Here is a 9,866-nt window from a genome sequence, read left to right as displayed (position 1 = left end):
ATTTCAAATAAGCCGTGAAAGAACCTGTAGATAACTACTGAAAAGGTACATTACCCCTCTTGTCTTGCTTGATCTGGGTCGGCCTGCATTCCCTCCTCATTGTCTCATCCCCTGTAGGTACCTTTTGTCTCAGTCACTGTGCTGCACTGGGCTGGAAGCAGTGCTCCTCTGTATCCACATGTGCACATGTCGGTGCACAGGACACTTGGAACAAGCACATTTATTGGAGTCAGGACCCGGTGTCTGTGGGCAGCCTCAGACAATACATCCTATGGTTTCGTTTCTACTTCTTTTTCTGGTTTGGGTTTTTTTCCTTCAGATTGATGAAGCTTCAGTTACCCTGGTTACCAGTTTTGGTTTTTGTTAATCTCAATGTCTGATCACAGAAAGAGAGGGGGATGGAGACAAGTGCTTTCTCATCTGACCGGACCTTCAGAGGGGCTGATGCCTGAGGTTGAGCAGAAGAATGTTGCCAAGACAACAGAATCCCTCACTCCCTTCCAGCACACAGGCCCTTCTCCCTCCCTCTCCCAGCCTGCTAGATCTCCTACGAGAATGGAAATGTGCTTGGGCTAGATGGGAAGAGATAGATGTACAGTAGAGGATTCAAAGAGAGAGGTGTAAACTTGGGATGCCCTCAGAAGGGACTGGGGGAGGAACCAAAGCCCCAAAGAAACCATCCTAGAAAGCACTGAGATCCCAGGAGGCTATGAAAGCTATGAAAGCAGAGTGGCTCCAATGTGCTTTTATGATTTTCTCCAGCTCTACAGGAGGCTACACCATTTTCTGAGGACAAGCTCTACCGCTCAGGCCCTGGACAACAGGGCCTGTGTTGTTAAAGGAGACTGGAACCTGGCATTGCTCGTGGAGAGGACAATGACAGAGTCGAGTCGGACCTGCTCAGCTCAGTGACAGCTCTCATGAGTTACTCCGCTCTGTGTGTCTGTCTGGTCTGCACTTCCTTCTGTGCCCCACTGTTGGGATCCATTTATGGACATGAAACGTTGTCCTAGTTAAGTGAGATGAAAAGGCAAGGATGCCCCATTCTCCCCTAACATGGACTGATTGGAGGGTGGACAGAGCAGGACCTGTGGGGATGGTGAGCTGGGAATCACAGATTCACTAGTGCTTCTTGGACCACAAGGGCACTGTGGTTAATTTATTCTCTCTAGCTGATGTGATCTTTATCGTGACTGTCCTCTCTTAGGACTGCATAGAAAAGGAACAAAAAGCACACAGATATCATTGCTGAGCTGGTAAGCGTGTTCGATATCGATCATGTGACTGGTCTAGTTGAGGATGCCCACTCACTCAGATTTCGACCAAACCTCCCTACTTGCCTCCAAGGTGGGGAAGGTGTATTGTGGTTTACAAGTCTCCTGGGTGATGTTGGAAGGGGGGTTTGTGAAATTCTTAAGTTGCTCACAGTGTTCTGGGTGGTTTCTAGGGAAGGAGGATTCTCGTCTCCCTGGTCCACCTGGTGAAGTTACCTGCACCATGTGTGCATTTCACTAGTGAAACTTACATGTCCCTGTCTTCCTTTTCATGGGCACAGGATGCCCCCTGGCTCACTTAGCCTCAGCTCACCTGTGCTGGCATCTGTAGACCTCTCGGATTCTTGGTCTCAACCTCCATCACCACCCTTGACAGGGCCTTTGCTTCACAGCCTCAGCTGCAGGGTCTAGTCCTTTGCCTATTTAGACCTCATTCATGGACCCTTTCATGTGGCCTCAGTCACTTTCCACATTTCCTCTACTGGGAATGCAGCCCCTGAGGTGAGACAGCACAGCGGGAGCCAGGATCAGCTCCAGAAAGCTAAGTTCCTAAACTTCAGCCATCCCTCTGCCCAAAGAGACTGCTGGGTCAGCCTGCAAAGTGAACTCCTCTGAGTCCCAAACGCAAATCGGTGCAAAATCCTTTCCTCCACTTGTCTGATACATCTCACTTGTCCCCTCCCATTCAGGGGAGTCTGACCTGAGAGCCTTACCTCCATCGGCCACCTCTTTGTGTCATGTACTCCTCCAATACTGGGAGACAACATTCATCTTTGCTTGACCTTCATGCTGACAAGACTCGTATATAGTATATCCAGATCCCAAAGGGAAAGCTTTAGGATTTGCTTATTATTATTATTATTATTAAGCAAAAAGGGATTGGCTAGCTGAGAAAGAAACATAAAAGAGAGAGGATTACCAGTCAGTCCATGCACCCTTGTGCCATTGTCAGTACGGACGATCTATAAAAGTAAACTCAGAGTTCAAAGACAGACACCATGTTTTAAAAGGGTCCTAGGAGATGCTTGTCAGCAATTGTAACATCCGTACCCAGAGAGCTTCAATCCTAAATCCTCTGCTCCCACCAGCACCTGGACACTCGGCAGCAGAGATGAACTTACCCAAAGCTTGTGATGTTTTCCAAGAGTTCTGGGGCAAATCTGGGTGTGTCTTCCTAGGTGACTAGTCCAGGAGTATTTGGAGGTTTGGCAACCTGTTTTTCCAGTCTCCTATTTACCACATAATGAATTAAACCGGCAGCACGGAGACTGGCTCCATAGTTTAATCGTTCAAAGTAACTACTTTTCTCATTACCGGGGGAAGCACAGTCTACATGACTGGAAAACAGAATTAAAGAACAACTGCCCTAAAGGTAAAATCCCCAAAATGAAAGTGTTTGCTTGAGAACTTCGCATTCTGGGCACAATGCCTTTAGTGGCCTTCCTGCTGGAGTTACAATACAGGTTCCTGGCTCGGTCCTAACCAGGACAGTTTCTCCCTAGCTAGTTCCATGGATGTGGGTCCCATACAGACAATACACGTGGGAACACTCTGGCCTCCAGCAGCTCTTCTCAGGCTCCTGATTCTCCCACAGGCAGTCACTCACAATGCGAAGCAATGATTTATCAAACATCCTGAGAACTCCTGGTGCCAGCTTTGTTCTGAAAATAGTTTCATTCACCTTACGGGCACATGCCCTGACTGTCCTAAGTGCAGATGGAGAAACCAAGTCACAGGGACACTAAGGAACGCGCCTGCTGCTATGCAGCCTGCGAGTTCACTAGATGAAGTCTTGAGAGCACTGCTGCCCACCCTAGGTGTCCTTATGATGGGCCAACCTCTTCTCTTTCTTTCTCTCATTCATCATGGGTATCTCATTTTAAGCAGCAAGTGAAGTAATTTAACGACTGAGAAGAAAGTTTTTTGTGTGTCATTAGTACAAACACCTCAAAACCTGCAGGAGTTACCATGGGGCACACGTGTTCCTGTGGGTTTAAAGGGAGATTATCCAGGAACCCTCCCCCGCCCCAGTGATACCCTTTCAGTAACCCACAACAAAGCAACAACAGGTGTCAGGTGACCTTTTATTCGGCATTCCATAACATTAATGAGAGCCCCTCTTAATAGGTGTGTGGTGCTCTTGTACAAGCTGGTCACGTAGCACTTATCTGGGGAGTGAGAGAATACAAACCAACCAACCAACCAACCAACCAAGGAATAAGCAAATTAGTGGGCTGTAAGGAAGAAAATAACCCAGGTCCTAGGCCAGGAACAACCTACTTTACACAAGGTGGTCACGGAGAGCCTCTCTGAGGAGGCAATAATGGAGCAGAAACCAGAAGGTTAGAAGGAACCCACCATGTAAGGATCCAGGGAGAGACTCTTCCAGGCAGAGACAACTGTGATCACCAATGTCCTAAGGAGGGAAGAAGCATGTGCAAGGAACGGGAGTAGGCCAGAGTTACTGCCGTGAAGACAAGAGATGAGCAGTTTATTTGGATACGAAAACAGTAGCAGTAGATGAGCACAGAACGGGATGGATACAGGATGTTTTCAGAAGATCGAATCCAGAGGACGTGGTGCTGGGTTGCAGTGGAGACCAAAGGAACACGTCACATGAAGAGGCGTGCTTGGGACATGTTAAGTGTCTGCTCCCTTCTGGTCATCCAGCAAAGACACAGACAAATGTGGATCTCAGGGGACAGGTTGATGCGTGAGGTACGAACGTGGGAGGTCCCGTTGTGTCCATGCTCTGTGCTGGCACCAAGGATGAAACAACCCACAGAGAGAGTGTAGATGGGAAGGGCCCTGTTAAAAGCCCTGTGGAATAGGGAGTGAGCAATAAACACTGACAAGGAGCACAGTGGCCACTGGGGTTGCGAGAACATCACCCAAAGAGTAAATTTTCAAATAGGCCAAAGTACAAATTAGAAGAAAGGGAGGGAGGGACATTTTCAAGAACCAGGCAATTGTTAAGTGTACCAGAGCTATCTGAGAGGTACAGTAGGTTGAGGAGAGGACATCATCAAAGGGATTCACTGGTGCCCTTGACAGCTGTTTTCATTTGGGGGGCAGGCTGATAGAAGCTGGACTGGAGAAGTTAGCAAAAAAAAAAAAAAAAAAGTTACAGAACAAGGGAAGACTTGCTGTTTACAGCAAGCGAAATGTGGCAGTGTCTCAGAAAGATATGGGATAAGGGATGGCTTTACGTTTTACTGCCTCTTGTATCATAGATAACAGAATGATGGAGAAATAAATGGATAGGTGATCATTGGAATCATTGCAAAGTCCTACTCCTCCTCCAGAAGATGGGCATGGGATCCAGGTGAAGGGCCTGGCCTCAGGTAGGATAAGGTCCTTTATTCCACAGGGATAGCAGAGATACAGGTGCAGATCAGGTGTTGCTGTGAAGTGGTGAGAGTTCCTGTCTGATAACTGCTCTTTTTTCTTTTCTTCTTCTTCTTCTTCTTCTTCTTCTTCTTCTTCTTCTTCTTTTTAACGTATTACCATTGAACTTCTTGAGAAGCGTGGGTCATGGAGCACTAGAAGGTTACTGCAGATAGAGAAAAGATACAGGTCAGGAGGTTGCAGGATTTCGTCTTTATTAGGGTGTACCAGGAGAGGAGAGAGGAAGGAGCAAAGACCTGTTTTGCGCGGGACAATTTATAGCCCCTTAAGCTGGCCTAATAGAATGTGACATGACCTAGTGGCCATGGAACCGGGGGTTCCCTAAAGGGCTTAATGCCTAGGCTGTAGACGCAGTAGAGGGAGGGGGCTGGAGAACAGGCCTTTTGGGGGTGACGAGAGAGAGGAATGCTAGACAGCGACTCCAGGGAGGGGAGCGGGGTTCCTGATGTCCAGGGTCCAAGGCAGGTCCATGGGCAGCTGGATATTCGTGTTGGGGAGAACAACCCTGAGGACGGAGAGGACCGGGGGTGGCCGGTTCGTCTTCTAGGGCCTTGATAGGCCTGGAGGCAGCAGGGGAGGGAGGGCTGAGAGGAGGATAGCAACTGTGCCTTGGGACCAACGTTCACAGGCTGGAGTGGGCAGAACAATGACCAGGGGATTCGGACACGCCTCGCCCAAAGGACGGTCTGAGAGTCCGGGGATCGAGGAATAGCAGCCGGATAACAGGGGTTTGGGGCCTTGGACGAGTATGGAAACCGTCTTCAGAGCTGGGCACACAGACTGGCAAGGACCTCACTCAGTCGCCGGAACCAGGCTCAGACCCTCACAATTGGAACGCATCCCGAAGCCCTGCCTTTTCCTCTACCGGGCGCCGGAACTTCCGGACGCGGGCCTTCCTGCTTCTGTTGGCTTAGTTCCGGGGCGGGACCATAGAAGGCTATTGTGCCGAAGACCGTTCGGCCGGGCCACTTCGATTGTACCGCAGCCTTCGCTCCCCCTCAGCAGCATTCCTCTTTGCCACCTCAGCTATGATCTGCAGGGCTCTTTACAGGCGAACAGAGGAAACGACGGATTTTCCTTTGTGATGTGTGTCGTTCCGTTTCTCTGGCCAGTAGGTGGCAGTGTTGCGCACTGTACCAGTTCGGACCACCCCTTCCCCCGCCTTCCGAGTTTGAAAAAACTCAGAGCTGCCTTCTTTTTAAAACAACAACAACAACAACAAAACAAAAACAGGACCTTCCTTTTACGCATGCGCGCTTTTGGCTGCCCTGGCTGGAAATAGGTTTTTTCTACGTGTTAGGGACCCAATAAAACATGCAGCCCTGGGATAAAATCTTTCTACCTTTCAACTTGCTTTTCTTAAACTGCTGCCGAGGTTCTTCACCAACTTGGATGTCTGCGTCTCTAAGTCGTCTGCTTTTTGGCTTTTCTCCACACGTAGTGATTACCAGGCGCGGAGGGGAAGCGGTACTGGGGGGGGGGGGGGGTTCTTAATTAAAGAGTACAAAGATACAGGTCGGATGATGAAAATTTTGGAAATGGATGATACTGGCGATAGTTGCACAACAGTGTGAACTTCCTGATGGAACCAATCGATGCTCATTTAAACATGCTTAACATGGTACATTTTATGTGATCGGTTTTAGTACCACAAAAGGGAGAGGACACAGGTGACATAGGATAGAGTTTGTCCTAAATAAGTAGTTACACAAATAGGTGGAAATGAAATGCGGATTTCAAATAAGCCGTGAAAGAACCGGTAGATAACTACTGAAAAGGTACATTGCCCCTCTTGCCTTGCTTGATCTGGGTTGGCCTGCATTCCCTCCTCATTGTCTCATCAGGTCTCCCCCTTGGTACCTATTGCCTCAGTCAGTGTGCTGCTCTGGGCTGGAAGCAGTGCTCCTCTGTATCCACGTGTGCGTGTGTAACAAGCACATTTACTGACAGTCAGGACCCTTTCTCTATGGGTGGCCTCCCACGATACATCCTGTGGTTTAGTTTCTACTCCCTTTTGTGGCTTGGGCTTTTTTCCTCTTGAGTCAGATGGATGAAGCTTCAGTTACCCTGGTAACCATTTTTCTCTTTTTAAATCATCTCAACGTCTCATCACAAAAAGACAAGGAGAGGGAGACAAGTGCTTTCCCATCTATCCTGGACCTTCAGGCAAGCTGACGCCTGAGGCTGAGTGACCCAGTGAGGAGCTGCAGAAGAATGTTGCCATGACAACAGAATGGCTCACCCCCTTCCAGCACACAGCCCCTTCTCCCTCCCTCTCACTGCCTGATAGATCTCACTTCAGAATGGGAATGTGCTTTGGCTAGGACTGAAGGGATAGGTGTATGGTAGAGGATGGAAGGAGAGAGGTATAGTCCTGAGATGCCTTCAGAAGGAACTGGGGGAGGAACCACAGCCCCCCCCCCCAAAAAAGCATCCTGCACAACAGTGAGGTCCCAGAAGGCTACGGAAGCAATGAAAGCAGAGTAGCTCTAATGTGTTTGTGATTTTCTCCAGCCCTAAAGGATGCTACAGCATTTTATGCATGGCTCAGGCCCTGGAAAAAAGGGGCCTGTGTTGTTAAAGGAGAATGGAGCCTGGCATCACTCGTGGAGGGCATGACAGACTTGAGAAGGACCTGCTCACCTCAGTGACAGCTCTTATGAGTTACTCCGCTGTGTCTGTCTGGTCTGCTCTTCCTTCCGTGCTCTGCTTTGGGGGTCCATTTCTGGGACATGAAACGTTGTCCTAGTTAAAGGAGAGGACAAGGCAAGGATGCCCCATCCTCCTCTAACATGGACTGATTGGAGGGTGGACAGAGCAGGGGCCTGTGGGGATGGTGAGCTGGGATCACAGATTCACCAGTGCTCCTCAGACCACAAGGGCACGGTGGGTAATTGATTCTCTCTGGCTGATGTGATCTTCATGATTATTCACTCTCAGGACTACACAGAAAAGGAGCAAAAACCCCACTGAATTCATTGATGATCTGCTAAGCATCTTTGATATCAATCATGTGACTGGTCTAGCTGAGGAAGTGCTCAGTCGCTCAGATTTCCACCACACCTTCCTTCTTGCCTCCAAGTGGGGAAGGTGTATGTGTGGCTTACAAGTCTCCCCGGGTGGTGCTGGGATGGGGTGTATGAAATCCTTATGTTGCTCACAGTGTCCTGGGTGGTTTCTGAGGGAAGGAGGACTCTTGTGTCCCTGGTCCACCTGGTGAAGTGACCTGCACCACCTTGCATGTGGCTGGTGAAACCTGCTTTTTCCTCTCTCCTCTTGGCCAGTACCTGCTGCTTCCTGGCTGACCCAGCCTCAGCTCACCTGTGTTGGCATGTGGAGACCTCTTGGATTCTTGGTCTCAACGTCCATCACTTCTGTGGGAAGGGCTGTTGCTCCACAGCCTCAGCTGCAGGGTCACCTAGTCTGCTGCATGCTTAGTCCTCCTTCATTAACCCCTGATGGGGAGTCACTCACTTTCCACATTTCCTTACCTGGGGATGCAGCCTCTGGGAGGTCACAGCACAGCAGGAGCCAAGATCAGCTCCAGAAAGCTAAGTTCCTAAACCTCAGCCATCCCTCTGCCCAAAGAGACTGCTGGGTCAGCCTGCAAAGTGAACTCCTCTGAGTCCCAAACGCAAATCGGTGCAAAATCCTTTCCTCCACTTGTCTGATACATCTCACTTGTCCCCTCCCATTCAGGGGAGTCTGACCTGAGAGCCTTACCTCCATCGGCCACCTCTTTGTGTCATGTACTCCTCCAATACTGGGAGACAACATTCATCTTTGCTTGACCTTCATGCTGACAAGACTCGTATATAGTATATCCAGATCCCAAAGGGAAAGCTTTAGGATTTGCTTTTTTTGTTTCTTATTTTTATTAAGCAAAAAGGGATTGGCTAGCTGAGAAAGAAACATAAAAGAGAGAGGATTACCAGTCAGTCCATGCACCCTTGTGCCATCGTCAGCAGGGACGATCCATAAAAATAAACTCAGAGTTCGAAGACAGACACCATGTTTTAAAAGGTTCCTAGGAGATGCTTGTCAGCAATTGTAACGTCAGTACCCAGAGAGCTTCAATCCTAAGTCTTCTGCTCCCACCAGTGCCTGGTAACTATTAAGGATACTCAGGCAGCAGAGATGAACTTACCCAAAGCCTGTGATGTCTTCCAGGAGTTCTGGGGCAAACCTGGGTGTGTCTTCCTAGGTGACCAGTCCAGGAGTATCTTGGAGGTTTGGCAACCTTTTTTCCAGTCTCCTATTTACCACATAATCAATTAAAAGAGCAGCACTTGGGGCGCCTAGGTGGCTCAGTTAGTTAAGCTTCTTACTTGGGGGCTGAGGTCATGATCTCAGGTTTGTGTGTTTGAGTCCTGCATGGGGCTTTAGGGCTCTGTGCTGACAGCTCAGAACCTGGAGACTGCTTCGGAATCCTTTTCTCCCTCTCTCTGGTCCTCCCCTGCTGGCGCTCTATCTCTGTCTCTCAAAAATAAATAAACATATTTTTTTTTAAAGCACTTGAGATTGGCTCAATACGTTAATCTTTCAAAAACAAAACTTTTCTCATTACGTGGGGATGAGGGGAGCACAATCTACACTGAAGTAACCCTGTGGCCCTCAAACTGGTGGCTCTCAAAAGGGCTGACAGCTGTGGATGTACAGGCATTCCAGGGAGGGAGCTGGAGAACAGGGCGTCCTGTTTGTGGTGATGAGAGAGGAGAATGCTAGATAGTCACACCAGCGAGGGGAGCAGGGTCTCCAGAAGTCCAGGGCACAGGGGAGGTCCGAGGACAGCGGGATGCCCGGGTTGGGAAGAACTACACTAAAGACGGAGATGACCCGGGTGGCCGGTTTGTCTCCTGGAGGCTGACAGGACTACAGCAACTGTGCCACGGGAAGAACGTGTACGCAGGCCGGAGTGGGCAGAACAATGACCAGGGAATCCGGACTCGGTTGCCCAAGGGACAGTCGGAGCTCCCGGGAATCGACGAATAGCACCCGCGTAACAGGTGTTCGGGGCTTTGGACCAGTATGGAAGGAGTCCTCAGTGATGAGCACACAGACTGCTGGATACCTCACTCAGCCGCCGCAATCCTGCTCAAACCCTACAAATGGAAGGAACCCCTGAGACCGGCCTTTCTCCTACCGGACTCCGGAATTTCCGGAGGCGGGACTTCCTGCTTCTGT

The 9,866-nt window shown here is 49.5% G+C and overlaps 1 long non-coding RNA gene across 1 annotated transcript; it reads right to left on the bottom strand.

Moving 5' to 3' along the window:
• Window positions 1-3,344: 3,344 nt before the first annotated feature.
• LOC125157382 (uncharacterized) lies at window positions 3,345-9,097 on the bottom strand. Its single transcript, XR_007148959.1, has 2 exons — window positions 8,830-9,097; window positions 3,345-4,827 (listed from the first exon to the last, which is right to left on the bottom strand). It is a non-coding gene; the product is annotated as an uncharacterized LOC125157382 (long non-coding RNA).
• Between the last annotated feature and the right edge of the window lie 769 nt (window positions 9,098-9,866).

This window comes from Prionailurus viverrinus, chromosome X (assembly GCF_022837055.1).
Source record: "Prionailurus viverrinus isolate Anna chromosome X, UM_Priviv_1.0, whole genome shotgun sequence".
NCBI lineage: Eukaryota > Metazoa > Chordata > Mammalia > Carnivora > Felidae > Prionailurus > Prionailurus viverrinus.
This window is presented reverse-complemented; position numbering and strand designations above follow the sequence as displayed.